Below are 16,885 nucleotides of genomic sequence, written 5' to 3' on the forward strand. Positions count from 1 at the left end.
GGACACTTAGGTTGTTTCCATGTCCTGGCTATTATAAAGAGAGCTGCAGTGAACATTGTGGTACATGAGTCTTCTTGAATTATGGTTTTCTCAGGGTATATGCCCAGTAATGGGATTGCTGGGTCATATGGTAGTTCTATTTTTAGTTTTTTTAAGAAGCCTTCATACTGTTTTCCATAGTGGCTGTATCAATTTACATTCCCACCAACAGTGCAAGAGGGTTCCCTTTTCTCCACACCCTCTCCAGCATTTATCGTTTGTAGATTGTTTTGGTGATGGCCATTCCGACTTGTGTGAGGTGATACCTCATTGTAGTTTTGATTTGCATTTCTCTAATGATTAGTGATGTTGAGCATACTTTCATGTGTTTCTTGGAAATCAGTCTATCTTCTTTGGAGAAATGTCTATTTAGGTCTTCTGCCCATTTTTGGATTGGGTTGTTTGTTTTTTTGATGTTAAGCTGCATGAGCTGCTTGTAAATTTTGGAGATTAATCCTCTGTCAGTTGCTTTGTTTGCAAATATTTTCTCCCATTCTGAGGGTTGTTTTTTCATCTTATTTATGTTTTCCTTTGCTGTGCAAAATATTTTAAGTTTCATTAGGTCCCATTTGTTTATTTTTGTTTTTATATCCATTTCTCTAGTAAGTGGGTCAAAAAGGATCTTGCTGTGATTTATGTCATAGAGTGTTCTGCCTATGTTTTCCTCTAAGAGTTTTATACTGTCTGACCTTACATTTAGGTCTTTAATCCATTTTGAGTTTATTTTTGTGTACGGTGTTAGGGAGTGTTCTAATTTCATTCTTTTACATGTAGCTGTCCAGTTTTCCCAGCACCACTTATTGAAGAGGCTGTCTTTTCTCCATTGTATATTCTTGCCTCCTTTATCAAAAAATAAGGCGACTGTATGTGCGTGGGTTTACCTCTGGGCTTTCTATCCTGTTCCATTGATCTATATTTCTTTTTTTGTGCCAGTACCATACTGTCTTGATTACTGTAGCTTTGTAGTATAGTCTGAAGTCAGGGAGCCGGATTCCTCCAGCTCCATCTTTCGTTCTCAAGATTGCTTTGGCTATTCAGGGTCTTTTGTGTTTCCATACAAATTGTGAATTTTTTTGTTCTTGTTCTGTGAAAAATGCCAGTGGTAGTTTGATAGGGATTGCTTTGAATCTGTAGATTGCTTTGGGTAGTAGAGTCATTTTCACAATGTTGATTTTTCCAATCCAAGAACATGGTATATCTCTCCATCTATTTGTATCATCTTTAATTTCTTTCATCAGTGTCTTATAATTTTCTGCATACAGGTCTTTTTTCTCCTAAGGTTGGTTTATTCCTAGGTATCATATTTTTTTTATTGCAATGGTAAATGAGAATGTTTCCTTAATTTCTCTTTCAGATTTTTCATCATTAGTGTATAGGAATGCAAGAGGTTTCTGTACATTAATTTTGTATCCTGCTACTTTACCAAATTCATTGATTAGCTCTAGTAGTTTTCTGGTAACATCTTTAGGATTCTCTATGTATAGTATCATGTCATCTGCAAACAGTGACAGCTTTACTTCTTGTTTTCCAATTTGGATTCCTTTTATTTCATTTTCTTCTCTGATTGTTGTGGCTAAAACTCCCAGAACTATGTTGAATAATCGTAGTGAGAGTGGGCAACCTTGTTGTGCTCCTGATCTTAGTGTAAATGGTTTCAGTTTTCCACCATTGAGAACGATGTTGGCTGTGGGTTTGTCATATATGACCTTTACTATGTAGAGGTAAGTTCCATCTATGCCTACTTTCTGGAGGGTTTGTATTATAAATCGGTGTTGAAATTTGTCGAAAGCTTTTTCTGCATCTATTAATATCATATGGTTTTTGTCCTTCAATTCATTAATATGATTTATCATGTTGATTCAATTGTGTATATTGAAGAATCTTTGCATTGCTGGAATAAACCCCACTTCATCATGGTGTATGATCCTTTGAATGGACCGTTGGATTCTGTTTGCTGGTATTTTGTTGAGGATATTTACATCTATGTTCATCAGTGATATTGGTCTGTAGTTTTCTTCTTTTGTGATATCTTTGTCTGGTTTTGGTATCAGGGTGATGGTGGCCTTGTAGAATGAGTTTTGGAGTGTTCCTCCGTCAGCTGTATTTTGGAAGAATTTGAGAAGTATAGGTGTTAGCTCTTCTCTAAATGTTTGATAGAATTCTCCTTTGAAGCCATCTTGTCCTGGATATTTGTTTGTTGGAATGTTTTGCTCCGGATGCACAGGCTCAGTGGCCATGGCTCACGGGCCCAGCCGCTCCGCGGCATGTGGGATCCTCCCGGACCAGGGCACAAACCCATGTCCCCTGCATCGGCAGTCGGACTCTCAACCACTGAGCCACCACTGAAGCCCTGTTGGAAGATTTTTAATCACAGTTTCAATTTCAGTGCTTGTGATTGGTCTGTTTGTATTTTCTATTTCCTCCTGGTTCAGTATCGGAAGGTTGTGTTTTTCTAAAAATTTGTCCATTTCTTCCAGGTTGTCCAGTTTATTGGCATATAGTTTCTTGTAGTAATCTCTCATGATCCTTTGTAGTTCTGCAGTGTCAGTTGTTACTTCTCCTTTTTCATTTCTATTTCTATTGATTTTAGTCTTCTTCCTTTTTTTCTTGATGAGTCTGACTAATTGTTTATCCATTTTGTTTAACTTCTCAAGGAACCAGCTTTTGTTTTCCTGATTTTTGCTATCATTTCCTTCATTTCTTTTTCATTTATTTATGATTTCTTTCCTTCTGCCAACGTTGGGGTTTTTTGTTCGTCTTTCTGTAATTGCTTTAGGTGTAAAATTAAGTTGTTTATTTGAGATGTTTCTTGTTTCTAGGTAGAATTTTGTTGCTATAAACTTCCCTCTTAGAACTGCTTTTGTTGCATCCCATAGGTTTTGGGTTGTTGTGTTTTCATTGTTATTTGTTTCTAGGAATTTTTTGATTTCCTCTTTGATTTCTTCAGTGATCTCTTTGTTATTTAGTAGTGTATTGTTTAGCCTCCATGTATTTGTATTTTTTACAGATTTTTTCCTGTAATTGACATCTAGTCTCACAGCATTGTGGTCAGAAAAGATACTTGATATGATTTCAATTTTCTTAAATTTACCAAGGCTTGATTTGTGACCCAAGATATGATCTATCCTGGAGAATGTTCTATGAGCACTTGAGAAGAAAGTGCATTCTGTTGTGTTTGGATGGAATGTCCTATAAATATCAATTAAGTCCATCTTGTTTAATGTATCATTTAAAGGTTGGTTTTTCTTATTTATTTTCATTTTGGATGATCTGTCCATTGGTGAAAGTGGGGTGTTAAAGTCCCCTACTATGATTGTGTTACTGTCAGTTTCCCCTTTTATGGCTGCTAGCATTTGCCTTATGTATTGAGGTGCTCCTATGTTGGGTGCATAAATATTTACAATTGTTAAATGTTCTTCTCAGATTGATCCCTTGATCATTATGTAGTGTCCTTCTTTGTCTCTTGTAATAGTCGTTATTTTAAAGTCTGTTTTGTCTGATATGAGAATTACTACTACAGCTTTTCTTTGACTTCCATTTGCATGGAATATCTTTTTCCAGCCCCTCACTTTCAGTCTGTATGTGTTCCTAGGTCTGAAGTGGGTCTCTTGTAGACAGCATATATACAGGTCTTGTTTTTGTATCCATTCAGCCAGTCTATGTCTTTTGGTTGAATCATTTAATCCATTCTTACTTAAGGTAATTATCGATATGTATGTTATTATTACCATTTTCTGAATTGTTTTGGGTTTGTTATTATAATTCTTTTCCTTCTCTCGTGTTTCCTGCCTAGAGAAGGTCCTTTAGCATTTGTTGTAAAGCTGGTTTGGTGGTGCTGAATTCTCTTAGCTTTTGTTCGTCTGTAAAGCTTTTAATTTCTCGGTCAAATCTGAATGCGATCCTTGCTGGGTAGAGTAATCTTGGTTTTAGTTTTTTCCCTTTCATCACTTTAAATACGTCCTACCACTCCCTTCTGGTTTGCAGAATTTCTGCTGAAAGATCAGCTGTTAACTTTATGGGGATTCCCTTGTATGTTGTTTTTCCCTGGCTTCTTTTAATATTTTTTCTTCATATTTAATTTTTGATAGTTTGATTAATATATGTCTTGGTGTGTTTCTCTTTGGATTTATCCTCTATGGGACTTTCTGTGCTTCATGGACTTGATTGACTATTTCCTTACCCATATTATGTAAGCTTTCAACTATAATCTCTTCAAGTATCTTCTCAGCCCGTTTTTTTTCTCTTCTTCTTCTGGGACCCCTAAGATTCAAATGTTGGTGTGTTTAATGTTTTCCCAGAGGTTTCTGAGATTGTCCTCAATTCTTTTCATTCTTTTTTGTTTATTGTGCTCTGTGGTAGTTATTTCCACTATTTTATCTTCCAGGTCACTTATCCGTTCTTCTGCCTCAGGGATTCTGCTATTGATTCCTTCTGGAGAATTTTTTTTTTTTTTTTTTTTTTTTTGCGGTACATGGGCCTCTCACTGTTGTGGCCTCTCCCGTTGTGGAGCACAGGCTCTGGACGTGCAGGCTCAGCAGCCGTGGCTCATGGGCCCAGCCGCCTCACAGCATGTGGGGTCTTCCTGGACCAGGGCATGAACGCATGTCCCCTGCATCGGCAGGCGGGCTCTCAACCACTGTGCCTCCAGGGAAGCCCCTTCTAGAGAATTTTAAATTTCATTTATTGTGTTGTTCATCATTGTTTGTTTGCTCTTTAGTTCTTCTAGGTCCTTGTTAAACATTTCTTGTATTTTCTCCATTCTATTTCCAAGATTTTGGATCATCTTTACTATCATTATTCTGAATTCTTTTTCAGGTAGACTGCCTATTTCCTCTTCATTTGTTAGGTCTGGCGGGTTTTTGCCTTGCTCCTTCCTCTACTGTGTGTTTCTCTGTCTTCTCATTTTGCTTAACTTACTGTGTTTGGGGTCTGCTTTTTGTAGGCTGCAGGTTTGTAGTTCCCAATGTTTTTGGTGTCTGCTCCCAGTTGGTAAGGTTGGTTCAGTGGGTTTTGTAGGCTTCCTGGTGGAGGGGACTGGTGCCTGTGTTCTGGTGGATGAGGCTGGCTCTTGTCTTTCTGGTGCACAGGATCATGTCCAGTGGTGTGTTTTGGGGTGTTTGTGACCCTATTATTATTTTAGGCAGCCTCTATGCTAATGGGTGGGGTTGTGTTCCTGTCATGGTAGTTGTTTGGCATAGGGTGTCCAGCACTGTCGCTTGCTAGTCATTGAGTGGAGCTGGGTCTTTATTGTTTGTAGAGTTTTTGATGATGGCCATTCTGACTGGTGTGTGTCTTCAGTCTTAAAAATTCTAAGCCTATGCCGTTTTTACATTTTAGGTTTCTTTGTGTGAGGGGTTAAAAATCATTAAAATGAAGTGTCCATAGCTTCTCCACTCTCTGTATCCTTCATCCTTTTTTTTTTTTTTTCCTGCGGTACACGGGCCTCTCACTGTTGTGGCCTCTCCCGTTGCGGAGCACAGGCTCCGGATGCGCAGGCTCAGCGGCCATGGCTCACAGGCCCAGCCGCTCCGTGGCATGTGGGATCTTCCCGGACCGGCGCACGAACCTGTGTCCCCTGCATCGGCAGGCGGACTCTCAACCACTGCGCCACCAGGGAAGCCCTCTGTACCCTTCTTGAATTCTTCTTGCTCCTCCCATTCTCTTAGGGGAGTAAGAAAATAACCAGTGAATGTACTCTGTCCTCCGAGAGAGGACAGAGCATTATGAGGAGGAAAGAAGGACTCAAGGGACCTCAAGGTGAAGCAAGATGACTTGGGTAAGATAGTTCTGTTTTTGAGATGGGAGGCAGTAGAATGAAAGACCTCCAAGATTAGACAGGGTGGAAGTGGAGGTGGAGACTGTGGTACAAGGGTTTATATATTAGGTTTTGTAGACTAATTCTTGGACAATATTAAATGCTTGAAAAGGAATAAAAAATTGAGACTTCTAATGCATCGTGCTTCTTTGAATGTGGTTCTTCTGTGGACTGGATTATGGAGGAAAGTCCTTTATCAGTTAGGAATGCTGGAATCATTTGTGGACTTCTTAATGATATCAACAAGCCAGCGTCGTTCCATTGTTTTACTTCTTCAGCCATAGTGTGCTGGTCTTTTGTCTTTTCTCTTGCTCCTCGGTGGTCAGAAGATGGCGTCACATCCAGTTTCAAAGGTGCAGAAAGAACAGGGAAGAGGTGAAGCCAGGAGTATGTAGCTTATACAAGTCCTTCTTATAAAGAAACAAGAGTTTCCCAGTCACGCTAGCAGGTCTCCCCTTGTGAGTTATTTGCCATACTGGGTCATGGTGACATCATATTTCTAGTAGCTGAGAGAGATCCTACAAAAGTGAATATTCAGCTTTTCTGGCATCTACATTGGAGGGCAAGTGGGAGAACCAGGCTAGAATTGGCTACTGGGTCAGCCAGCCAGCAGTGTGTATCATGGCATGTCATAGGTCTTACCTTTGAGTGACAAAAATTGACCAAAAACAAGCCCCAGAAAAAGGAATTGGGAAACTACTGTTTTAGAACAGTCATTTTCAAGTTTTCCAAATCATTTAAAACTTGTTGAAAGCAGATTTCTGGGCCTCAGTCCCACGGATTCTGATTCAGTAGGTTTGGGATAAGACCTAGAAATTTACCTTTTTAATAATCTTCCCAGATGACTCTGATGCAGGAAGTCTGTGGATCACACATTCAGAAACAGTGGTTTTGAGAGACAGGCTAAAGTTAATTCAGCGATTCTTAAACTGACTGAATGTTAGAATCACTGGGAAGCTCTTCAGAAATATCCAAGCAATGCTTGTGCATGGACCCTTTTCACAACTAATTAAATCAGAAAATTTGGGGTTGAGAGATCAGAATCATTTAAATCTCCCGAAGTGATTCTAATATGCAGTCAGGGATGAGAATCACTGACTTATATTGAAGATTCTCCTGATTAACAAGCTTCTTGTACAAAGAGTGAAGCCAGAGACAGATGGGGTAGCAGAAAGACATCCCATCCTCTCCATGCTGACTCTTGGAAATCTGTGAAAGGAATGGGTAGAGAGGAGAGAGTAAAACAGGCTGGCAACCTTAGATAAGATAAATAACAACAGATATGCAAGAAATAAAGAGTATAAGGTGAGGAATCTCAAATAGATCAGTCTTTCTTGTCTTTTATATACTGGCTTTAGGTGCAGGCATTTAAATGCTGCTTTTAAGGTATTACATCATTTGCATGAGCATAAACTTATTAATATTTATGTACATGCTGTGATTAAATGTGTATTTTTTTCAGGGAACGGAAATAACGTTAGAAGTAGTAGTCTCTGGAATCCTCTGCAATCCTTACCTATAAACCCCCTAGTTGTCTGAGATGCTACTAGTGTCAACTAGAAAAAGCCACACAACACAGTCTCCTTGGAATCTGAAGAGGCTCTTGTCTTCAGCTGCAGGTTTAGCAGGTTAAATACGTCAAATTCTTTATGTTAAGTCTAGTGGCATTCTGCTAGTAGAGCAAGAATTTAAACACGTGTGTAATTACCTGTGTAAGACACTAGCCTGGTGTTCTGGACCAAGTGGCTTTGTTTGTGAGAAATGTCTGTGCTGCTATGGTAAGACTTCTCAAACATCAGCTAAAATGTTAAGGAATGTGGTTACTTCATGTATGTCACCAGCTCAGCTCTGTGGTGATGTATGTTGCCAGGGAATGAACCCCCCCTGGGGTGTGGCTTCTTGGTAGAAAAACAGGAATGAAAAAGTGACTACACAAGAATGAAGAGGAGATTAAAATTCTATACTGCAAACACGGATGAGGTATTATTCATGAAGAGAATATGAAGATCAACAAGACATCCATCTTACCTTCAGGAGAAAAACATACATGGTGAACAACTAGGAAACACAGAAGTGTATGATGTACCATAAGACATTTGAAAGTCATTCAGTGTGAATCGACCTTGTAAATTCAGAGGAGAGGAACTTACATCTTGCCTTGGAACTTGAGGATTTTTTTTTTTGAGGGGGAGCATTTTTAAATGAAGTGGTAGTTTTTGATGTAAGAATTGAACCATTGTGTTATGGGTTGAGTTGTATTCCCCCAAATTCCTATGTTAAAGCCCTTAGCCTTGGTACCTCAAAATGTAAACTTATTTGGAAATAGGGTGGTTGCAGATGTAATTAGTTAAGATGAAGTCAAACTAGAGTGGGGTTGGTCTCGAAACCACTTTGATTGGTGTCCTGATAAAAAGGGGAGATTTGGACACTGACGCACTCGGAGAATGTGATGGGAACATGAAGGCAGGGATTGGAATGATTCATCTACAAGGCAAGGAGTGCCAAAAATGACCAGAACACCACCAGAAGCTGGGGAGAGGCATGGACCAGATTCTCCCTCATAGTCATCAGGAGGAACAAACCCAGCCAACACTTTGATCTTAGACTTCTAGCTTCCAGAATCGTGAGACAATAAATTTCTGGTCTTTTAGCCACCCAGTTCGTGACACTTTGTTACAGCAGTCCTAGCACACTAATGCACATGGATATTGTTCTGACAGACAATGGTTAGGAAAAAGGTATAATTGGTAGAGGGAACAGCATGAACAAAGACATGGAGGGAAAGGCATGTTCTGGTAACAGAGGTACGAGGTCCTGTGACCTAGGGTCAGTGTGTGTGCTTGGGGGGAAGATAAAGGGTGGCTGAAGGGTATGTTTGGGGAAGATTGTGAAGACCTGTGGTTCCTTGTTTAGGGTTATGGACATTTTCCTTTGGGTACTGAGCTGTTGAAGGTTTCAAATGGGTAGGGTAAGATGTCTAGAGCTATTTAAATTATTTTTAATCTACATGGAACATTTTTGGAGGAAATATCTGAGGAAATGATGTGAAGAAACTGACCAACTCTCTTTAGCCTATAGATGATGTAGCCTTATTAACTGTAGTCCAGTTCTGCCGAATTCTATCTAATACTCACACACTGCTGTCTTACATCTCACCTTTAGTAAATGTCACTGCTCTGCTTGGCAGGAGATATTTCCTAACCGACCCACCGTCCCTTGATTGTACCAGAAATTAATTACACAGACATTTCAGAATCCTGTCTCCCTGAATATAGTTGGCAGATGTACAGAAGAATTGACCATTATAGGAGTTTAAAAATAGAGGAATTGTTTGATGAACTGAAAGCAACACTTTCATTTTCAGTACACCTCATTTTTTCTCAGTTCCCCAGTCTAGAAAACCAGGGTAATGATACAATAGAATCCATCTCATGTGTAATTGTGAAGGTTAAGTGAGATGATGCATGTAATGTGCTTAGAGAGTGCTCGACAAATGTTAAGTATATTACTGGTAGGACTGGAGGAGCTGGGTTTCAAATCTCGGATTTTTGACTCCAAATTCTGTGTCCTTTCAACCCCTCTGCTCTGTTTTCCTAACTGGTGTTCATCTGTAACAATGATAGGCTTTATGCTACACTCCTGGTGGTTTCTTATCACTACTTTTCTCTCCTGACACACGTCAGGTAGTGTCTTCCCATGCAAACTCCTCATCCGTGACAGATGTTGACAAGACTCAAGGGGTCCTCCCCACCTCAGGGAGGAACGGTTGAGAGCTGTCGGGGCGGTAAACAAGTGGAGAGTGGGCTGCTGGTGTCTCACGCAGTAGAAGCATTGATGGATCTGGGCAAATAGAATGCTTTCTAGAGAGTCTGGGATCCCTGGGTAGAGGCAAACTCTCCACTGAGAGAGGCTTGCTTCTATGGTGTCTCAAGATCTCATCCTCATGAGCGTGAGAAACGAATTGCAGCTGGAAAATAAAAACAACAGGGCATCTGGTTAAATGTGAAACTTAACATCTGGCAAGAGGTGTATTCCTGCCGGGGCTCTTCATGTTTGCCTCTGCAAGTGATATTTATAAGCAGAAGATCAGTGTGTAACTTCCTTGCAGATGGTTCATTGCTTAAAGAGTTTTTTATACAGAGTGACCAAAGTTCATAAAGAAAGCTGTACCTACTTCGTGGTTCCTTTGTTTAAATGCAAAGCACTCTACCATCAGTTGACTTTTGTATCAATCAGGAGGGGCTAGTTATACGCAGTGGGTAACAAACATTCCCAAAATATTAGTGGCTATGACAACATAATTTTATTTCTTACTCTTACTTGACAAAAACCCACCAGATTTGTAGCTCTTCTCCTCCTTAGTAACATCTACATTTTTTTTTTAGTATCCACAATGTGACAATCATGAGACTAGCACTTTGCATATAATATCTTCTTTAATCTCATATAATTCTATGAGGTTGGCATTATTATCTCCTTTTTGCAGATATGAATTTGAGATGCAAGTTCAGTGAGTAAGCAGTTGACTGAGTTTTGTATCCAGATTCTTCCAATGCTAAACCGGTTATGCTACTCTTTTAAACATAATCTTCAGTTTCAATTTTTAAATGTAATTCACTAATGTTATCTCTCCAGTATTCCTAGCAGAAAGGTTCAAATGTCATTATTCTGATATATAGATTGGCAAATCAAGACATGAGAGATTATGTACTTTGTATATGCTGGCCAATACATTTAGTGACAAGGTTGAAAATAGAATCTTGAGCAGTGTTCTCACATCAGAATTACCTTGTGTAGTTTGTGGAAATGCAGATTTCAAAGCTGTCCCTGGTGGTCCTGGGTGATTCCCATTCTGGAGAAAAAGAAGGGCCCAGTGGGAATCACTGACCTATATCTTCAATTCTCCCAGTACTATTGGCACTAGGTCATGTTGTCACTGAAAGTTGAGAAACTCTTGGGCAGGACATGATTACAATCTGCAACTTTGCTAATGCTTTTGCCCAGAAAGATTGCCTGAACTTGAAGGTTGAATTTGAGAGCATAATGGAATTGCTGATTAAACTCCAACCGTAGCATTAGTCATGTGGGAATAAACTGTAACTGTTTATAGTATATTCAAATCTAGATTTCTGAGAAGGCAATTAGCCTAATTAGTTCGTAATGAAGAGCGTTAACCCTTATATGTCATTATGGAGTCCACAGACTTTGATTTTTTTTGCTGAAAAGTCATTAAATAGTTACAGATTAGTTTACCAAAAGTTGATTTGTGACATTTTTACTTCCTAAGTCAGTATTTCCAAATTGACTTTCCATTAATTTTTAAAAGCTGGGGCACTTTTAAAATATGTAGATTCCCTGATGGACTCAAGGAATTTGTATTTTAATCTATAATCTGGGTCATTTTAAAAAAATAGTTCTTTATTGGAGTATAATTGCTTCACAATGCCATGTTAGTTTCTGTTGCACAACAAAGTGAATCAGCCATATGCATACACATGTCCCCATATCCCCTCCCTCTTGAGCCTCCCTCCCATCCTCCCTATCCCACCCCTCTAGGTCATCGCAAAGCACCGAGCTGATCTCCCTGTGCTATGCTGCTGCTTCCCACCAGCCAACTATTTTACATCTGGTAGTGTGTATATGTTGATGCTACTCTCACTTCGCCCCAGCTTTGCCCTCCCACCCCATGTCATCAAGTCCACTCTCTATGTCTGCCTCTTTATTCCTGCCCTGCAACTAGGTTCATCAGTACCATTTTTTTCTTTTTTTTTTTAGATTCCATATATATGCATTAGCACACAGCATTTATTTTTCTCTTTCTGACTTACTTCACTCTGTATGACAGACTCTAGGTCCATCCACCTCACTACAAATAACTCAATTTCGTTTCTTTTTATGGCTGAGTAATATTCCACTGTATATATGTGCCACATCTTCTTTATCCATTCATCAGTCGATGGACATTTAGGCTGGTTCCATGTCCTGGCTATTGTAAATAGAGCTGCAATGAACATTGTGGTACATGACTCCTTTTGAATTATGGTTTTCTTAGGATATATGCCCAGTAGTGGGATTGCTGGGTCATATGGTAGTTCTATTTTTAGTTTTTTAAGGAACCTCCATACTGTTTTCCATAGTGCTTGTATAAATTAACATTCCCACCAATAGCATAGGAGGGTTCTCTTTTCACCACACCCTTTCCAGCATTTATTGTTTCTAGCTTTTTTGATAATGGCCATTCTAACTGGCATGAGGTGATACCTCATTGTAGATTTGATTTGCATTTCTTTAATGATTAGTGATGTTGAGCATCTTTTCATGTGTCCCTTGGCCATCTGTATGTCTTCCTTGGTTAAATGTCTATTTAGGTCTTCTGCCCATATTTTAACTGGATTATTTTTTTGATATTCAGTTCCATGAGCTGTTTTTATATTTTGGAGATTAATCAATTGTCTGTTGTTTCATTTGTAAATATTTTCTCTGATTCTGAGGGTTGTCTTTTTGTCATGTTTATGGTTTCCTTTGCTGTGCAAAAGATTTTAAGTTTAATTAAGTCCCATTTGTTTATTTTTGTTTTTATTTCTGTTACTCTAGGAGGTGGGTCAAAAAAGATCTTGCTGTGGTTTATGTCAAAGAGTGCTTTTCCTATGTTTTCCTCAAAGTTTTATAGTGTCTGTTCTTACATTTAAGTCTGCAATCCATTTGGAGTTTATTTTTGTGTATGGTGTTAGGTAGTGTCCTAATTTCATTCTTTATTTTAACATCTTCATTGGAGTATAATTGCTTTACAATAGTGTGTTAGTTTCTGCTTTATAACAAAGTGAATCAGCTATACATATGCATATATCCCCATATCTCCTCCCTGTTGTGTCTCCCTCCCACCCTCCCTATCCCACCCTTCTAGGTGGTCACAAAGCACCAAACTGATCTCCCTGTGCTATGCGGCTGCTTCCCACTAGCTATCTATTTTACATTTGGTACTATATATAAGTCCATGCCACTGTCTCACTTTGTCCCAGCTTACACTTCCCCCTCCCTGTGTCCTCAAGTCCATTCTCTACGTCTGTGTCTTTATTCCTGTCCTGCTCCTAGGTTCTTCAGAAATATTCTTTTTTTCTTTTTAGATTCCATATATATGTGTTAGCATATGGTATTTGTTTTTCTCTTTCTGACTTACTTCACTTTGTATGACAGTCTCTAGGTCCTTCCACCTCACTACAAATAATTCAATTTCATTTCTTTTTATGGCTGAGTAATATTCCATTGTTTATATGTGCCACATCTTCTTTATCCATTCATCTGTCGATGGACACTTAGGTTGCTTCCATGTCCTGGCTATTGTAAAAAGAGCTGCAATGAACATTGTGGTACATGACTCTTTTTAAGTATGGTTTTCTCAGGGTGTATGCCCAGTAGTGGGATTTCTGGGTCATATGGTAGCTCTATTTTTAATTTTTTTACGGAACCTTCATACTGTTCTCTATAGTGGCTGTATCAATTTACATTCCCACCAACAGTGTAAGAGGGTTCCCTTTTCTCCACACCCTCTCCAGCATTTATTGTTTGTAGATTTTTTGAGGGTAGCCATTCTGAGTGGAGTGAGGTGATACCTCACTGTAGTTTTGATTTGCATTTCTCTAATGATTAGTGACGTTGAGCATCCTTTCATGTGTTTGTTGGCAGTCTATATATCTTCTTTGGAGAAATGTCTATTTAAGTCTTCTGCCCATTTTTGGATTGGGTTGTTTGTTTTTTTTTGATATTGAGCTGCATGAGTGGCTTATAAATATTGGAGATTAATCCTTTGTCAGTTGCTTCATTTGCAAATATTTTCTCCCATTCTGAGGGTTGTCTTTTTGTCTTGTTTATGGTTTCCTTTGCTGTACAAAAGGTTTTAAGTTTCGTTAGGTCCTATTTGTTTATTTTTGTTTTGATTTCCATTTCTCTAAGAGGTGGGTCAAAAAGGATCTTGCTGTGATGTATATCATAGAGTGTTCTGCCTATGTTTTCCTCTAAGAGTTTTATAGTGTCTGGTCTTACATTTAGGTCTCTAATCCATTTTGAGTTTATTTTTGTGTATTGTGTTAGGGAGTGTTCAAATTTCATTCTTTTACATGTAGCTGTGCAGTTTTCCCAGCACCACTTACTGAAAAGGCTGTCTTTTCTCCATTGTATATTCTTGCCTCCTTTGTCATAAATTACGTGCCCATATGTGCATGAGTTTATCTCTGGGAATTCTATCCTGTATCATTGATCTATATTTCTGTTTTTGTTCTAGTACCATACTGTCTTGGTTACTGTAGCTTTGTGGTATACTTTGAAGTCGGGGAGCCTGATTTCTCCAGCTTTGTTTTTCTTTCTAAAGGTTGCTTTGGCCCTTTGGGGTCTTTTCTGTTTCCATATGAATTGTAAGATTTTCTGTTCTAATTCTGTGAAGAATGCCATTGGTAGTTTGATAGGGATTGCATTGAATCTGTAGGTTGCTGTAGGTAGTATAGACATTTTCGCAATATTGATTCTTCCAATCCAAGAACGTGGTATATTTCTCCATCTGTTTATGTCATCTTTGATTTCTTTCATCAGTGTTTTATAGTTTTCTGAGTAGAAGTCTTTCACCTCCTTAGGCAGATTTATTCCTAGGTATTTTATTCTTTTTGCTGCAATGGTGAATGGGAGTGTTTCTTTAATTTCTCTTTCTGATTTTTCATTGTTGGTGTATAGGAATGCCAGGGATTTCTGTGCATTAATTTTGCATCCTGCAACCTTACGAAATACACTGATTAGTTCTGTTCTAGTAGTTTTCTGGTGGCATCTTTAGGATTCTGTACGTATAGTATCATGTCATTGCCAAATAGTGACAGTTTTACTTCTTCTTTTGCAATTCGTATTCCTTTTATTTCTTTTTCTTCCCTGATTGCTGTGTCTAGGACGTCCAAAACTATGTTGAATAAGAGTCGTGAGAGTGGACATCCTTGCCTTTTCCTGATTCTAGTGTAAATGCTTTCAGTTTTTCACCATTGAGAATGATGTTTGCTGTGGGTTTGTCATATACAGCCTTTATTATGTTGAGGTAGGTCCCCTCTATGCCCACGTTCTGGAGAGTTTTTATCATAAATAGGTGTTGAATTTTGTCAAAAGCTTTTTCTGCATCTATTGAGATGATCATACGGTTTTTCTTCTTTGATTTGTTAATATGGTGTATCACATTGGTTGATTTGCATATATTGAAGAATCCTTGCGTCCCTGGGATAAATCCCACTTGATCATGGTGTATGATCCTTTTAATGTGTTGCTGGTTTCTGTTTGCTAGTATTTTGTTGAGAATTTTTTCATCCATATTCATCAGTGATACTGGTCTGTAATTTTCTTTTTTTGTAGTATCTTTGTCTGGTTTTGGTATCAGGGTGATTGTGGCCTCATAGAATGAATTTAGGAGTGTTCCTTCCTCTGCAATTTTTTGGAAGCATTTGAGAAGGATGGGTGTTAGCTCTTCTCTAAATGTTTGGTAGAATTCACCTGTGAAGCCATCTGATCCTGAACTTTTGTTTGTTGGAAGATTTTTAATCACAGTTTCAATTTCATTACTTGTGATTGGTCTGTTCATATTTTCTATTTCTTCCTGTTTCAGTTTTGGAAGGTTATACCTTTCTAAGAATTTGTCCATTTCTTCCAGGTTGTCCAGTTTACTGGCATAGAGTTGCTTGTAGTAGTCTATTAAGATGGTTTGTATTTCTGCGGTGTTTGTTTTAACTTCTCCTTTTTCATTTCTAATTTTATTGACATGAGTACTCTCCCTCTTTTTCTTGATGAGTCTGGCTAATGTTTTATCAATTTTGTTTATCTTCTCAAAGAACCAGCTTTTAGTTTTAGTGATCTTTGCTATTGTTTTCTTTGTTTCTATTTCATTTATTTCTGCTCTGATCTTTATGATTTCTTTCCTTCTGCTAACTTTGTGTTTTGTTTGTTCTTCTTTCTCTAGTTCCCTTAGGTGTAAGGTTAGATTGTTTACTTGAGATTTTTCTTGTTTCTTGAGGTAGGCTTGTATAGCTATAAACTTCCCTCTTAGAACTGCTTTTGCTGCATGCCTTAGGTTTTGGATCGTCGTGTTTTCATTGTCATTTGTCTCTAGGTATTTTTTGATTTCCTCTTTGATTTCTTCAGTGATGTCTTGGTTATTTAGTAATGTATTGTTTAGCCTCCATGTGTTTGTGTTTTTTATGTTTTTTTCCCCTGTAATTCATCTCTAATCTCATAGCATTGTGGTTAGTAAAGATGCTGGATATGATTTCAATTTTCTTAAATTTACTGAGACTTGATTTGTGACCCAAGATGTGATCTATCCTAGAGACTGTTCCGTGTGCACTTGAGAAGAAATTGTAATCTGCTGTTTTGGGATGGAATGTCCTATAAATATCAATTAAATCTGTCTGGGCTATTGTGTCATTTAAAGCTTCTGTTTCCTTATTTATTTTCATTTTGGATGATCTGTCCATTGGTGTAAGAGAGGTGTTAAAGTCCCCTACTATTATTGTGTTACTGTCAATTTCCTCTTTTATAGCTGTTAGCACTTGCCTTATGTATTGAGGTGCTCCTATGTTGGGTGCATATATATTTATAATTGTTATATCTTCTTGGATTGATCCCTTGATCATTATGTAGTGTCCTTCCTTGTCTCTTGTAACATTCTTTAAATAAAGTCTATTTTATCTGATATGAGTATTGCTACTCTAGCTTTCTTTTGACTTCCGTTTGTATGGAATATCTTTTTCCATTCCCTCACTTTCAGTCTGTATGTGTCCCTAGGCCTGAAGTGGGTGTCTTGTAGACAGCATATATATGGGTCTTGTTTTTGTATCCATTAAGCAAGCCTGTGTCTTTTGGTTGGAGCATTTAATCCATTCATGTTAAGGTAATTATCGATATATATGTTCCTATGACCATTTTCTTAATTGTTTTGGGTTTGCTTTGTAGGTCCTTTTCTTCTCTTGTGTTTCCCACGTAGATAAGTTCCTTTAGCATTTGTTGTAGAGC

This window comes from Tursiops truncatus, chromosome 7, assembly GCF_011762595.2.
Source record: "Tursiops truncatus isolate mTurTru1 chromosome 7, mTurTru1.mat.Y, whole genome shotgun sequence".
Lineage (NCBI taxonomy): Eukaryota > Metazoa > Chordata > Mammalia > Artiodactyla > Delphinidae > Tursiops > Tursiops truncatus.